The sequence below is a fragment of the Taudactylus pleione genome, unplaced genomic scaffold (assembly GCF_031769625.1).
Source record: "Taudactylus pleione unplaced genomic scaffold, aTauple2 ptg000473l, whole genome shotgun sequence".
In the NCBI taxonomy this organism is placed as follows: domain Eukaryota; kingdom Metazoa; phylum Chordata; class Amphibia; order Anura; family Myobatrachidae; genus Taudactylus; species Taudactylus pleione.
Genome location: NW_028284875.1, coordinates 5,766,484 through 5,769,572, shown reverse-complemented (window position 1 = coordinate 5,769,572; position 3,089 = coordinate 5,766,484). Strand labels below are relative to the sequence as shown.

The window sequence follows — 3,089 nt, the reverse complement described above, 5'->3', positions numbered from 1 at the left end:
TACATTTGCTCCAGGTGAGGCTTGAACTCACAACTTTGGCATTGCTCAACAGATACTGTCTTATAAGTACAGCGCGCTGACGGATTGCAAAACAGGAGCACATGGTCAAAATGCATTTTTTTTAGTTGAGTGATTTTAGAATCGAGTTGACTAAGGAAATTAACTTGGTTTATTAATTTTAAATTAGTTACTTTTTAAATCCACTAAACTACTGCACCCAATACTAAAGTATCTAATAAAAGTAATATTCTAATCATAAGGTAATCAATTATATTGTGCATTTGTGTTATTACCCAGTTTTATGTATCCATAGGTGTATATTGCAATGAATTCATGCCATTGTTGTACAGTTCAATATTATCAAAAATGTAAAATAATTCCTGTTTATTTATCTTAAATAATATTTGATATAGATATATGTAACTTTAATGTTGCATAGGGAAAATATACACTATAGTACCAAAAAGTGCAGTATCTTTAAATAAAAATAAGTTAAATCTCACTTGTGCTCTATATTTAAAGGTAAACATTGTTTTTTTGGTCTGTAGCACCTAAATTGTCAGTAAAGTCAGTGTCCAAAGAAATATAAAAAGCAGAAAATTACCCTTTTGATGACAAGGATGAAAGGACTTCAAGAAACCCATCAGCAATTGCCATAGAAATTGTTATTTTGTAGCCACTCTGATATTAAATTGCTATTAAAACTTAATAGGTATGTTTTGGTACATATGGATTTCATGCAATACCATTAAGACAGTCACCTGCATTGAAAAAAAGCATAACTTCTAGAATGAGAATGAGCAACAAAGGAACATGCATCCTAGATGGGACTTGAAGCCACTGTCCCAGGTGATAGTAAACTTATCAGGAAACTAATCCACAATGTCATTAGGATAAATGTCTGCTTTTAGATACTGGGCCATAATTTTGCAAGCTGAACAGTACCGGATTGTTAAGCAGATAAAAGTTTCTGGTGGAGCCATATGTGCAGTATGAAGCAAGAATAAAAGGAACATCTCCAAAATTATTTTAATGAAATAAAGCCTATCAACCCAAACTCAAACCCACAAACCCTGGCTTAGGAGACCAGTGCCTTATCCATTAGGCCACTGGGGCTTAGTAAAATCTTTGTGTGAAATTGATTTTTTCATTAGTATAATCATTAATTGTTGCGATATAGGAAAGCCTTTTATTTGTGTTCTTTGCTTTGCTTTGTCAAAATCCATTATTTTTAGTTGAGTGATTTTAGAATCGAGCTGACTAAGGAAATTAACTTGGTTTCCTAATTTTAAATTAGTTTCTTTTTAAATCAACTAAACTACTGCACCCAATACTAAGTACCTAATAAAAGTAATATTCTAATCATAAGGTAATCAATTATATTGTGCATTTGTGTTATTGCCCAGTTTTATGTATCCATAGGTGTATATTGCAATGAATTCATGCCATTGTTGTACAGTTCAATATTATCAAAATTGTAAAATAATTCCTGTTTATTTATCTTGAATAATATTTGCTATAGATATATGTAACTTTAATGTTGCATTGGGAAAATATACACTATAATACCAAAAAATGCAGTATCTTTAAATAAAACTAAGTTAAATCTCACATGTGCTCTATATTTAAAGGTAAACATTGTTTTTTTGGTCTGTAGCACCTAAATTGTCAGTAAAGTCAGTGTCCAAATAAATATAAAAAGCAGAAAATTACCCTTTTTATGACATGGATGAAAGGACTTCAAGAAACCCATCAGCAATTGCCATATACATTGTTATTTTGTAGCCACTTTGATATTAAATTGCAATTAAAACTTAATAGGTATGTTTTGGTATATATGGATTTCATGCAATACCATTAAGACAGTCACCTGCATTGAAAAAAAGCATAACTTCTAGAATGAGAATGAGCAACAAAGGAACATGCATCCTTGATGGGACTTGAAGCCACTGTCCCAGGTGATAGTAAACTTTTCAGGAAACTAATCCACAATGTCATTAGGATAAATGTCTGCTTTTAGATACTGGGCCATAATTTTGAAGGCTGAACAGTACCGGATTGTTAAGCAGAAAACAGTTTCTGGTGGAGCCATTTGTGCAGTATCAAAGGAACATCTCCAGTAATTATATGGATGAAATAAAGCCTATCACCCCAGGTAACTTGAAACCACAATCACAAGCAAAGGAGGCCAGTGCCTTATCCATTAGCCCACTGGGGCTTAGTAACATCTTTGTGTGAAACTGATTTTTTCATTAGTATAATCATTAATTGTTGCGATATAGGAAAGCCATTTATTTGTGTTCTTTGCTTTACAAATCCCAGCATGAAATGTGATTGTACTAACCAGACCTAATAGTGTGGAACCTCATGTTACATTGCAGCAAAACAGATTGATGCAACTCTTTTACCAATAAAGAGGTAGTCTTTTGCATTCCATTTTGTTGACTAACTAAAGGAATGTTTACAGTGCATATGAACCAAAGCAGATGTGTGTACTGGTACCTTAAAAACAGTCATGTTTGTGTTTTTTTTTCTGCCTTCATATCAGGATGTTCAGGTAGCAGATGATAATCATTAACTGATGACATTAGAAAAAAAATTACATTTACTCCAGGTGAGGCTTGAACTCACAACCTCAGCATTGCTCAACAGATACTGTCTTATAAGTACCACGCGCTGACCGATTGCGCCACAGGAGCCCATGGTCAAAATACATTATTTTTAGATGAGTGATTTTAGAATCGAGCTGACTAAGGAAATTAACTTGGTTTATTAATTTTAAATTAGTTACTTTTTAAATCCACTAAACTACTGCACCCAATACTAAAGTATCTAATAAAAGTAATATTCTAATCATAAGGTAATCAATTATATTGTGCATTTGTGTTATTACCCAGTTTTATGTATCCATAGGTGTATATTGCAATGAATTCATGCCATTGTTGTACAGTTCAATATTATCAAAAATGTAAAATAATTCCTGTTTATTTATCTTAAATAATATTTGATATAGATATATGTAACTTTAATGTTGCATAGGGAAAATGTACACTATAGTACCAAAAAGTGCAGTATCTTTAAATAAAAAT

The 3,089-nt window shown here is 32.0% G+C and overlaps 1 non-coding gene across 1 annotated transcript; it reads right to left on the bottom strand.

Moving 5' to 3' along the window:
- Positions 1-2,606: 2,606 nt before the first annotated feature.
- Positions 2,607-2,699, bottom strand: TRNAI-UAU (transfer RNA isoleucine (anticodon UAU)). Its single transcript is given in 2 exon segments — positions 2,607-2,642; positions 2,662-2,699. It is a non-coding gene; the product is annotated as a tRNA-Ile (tRNA).
- Positions 2,700-3,089: the final 390 nt, after the last annotated feature.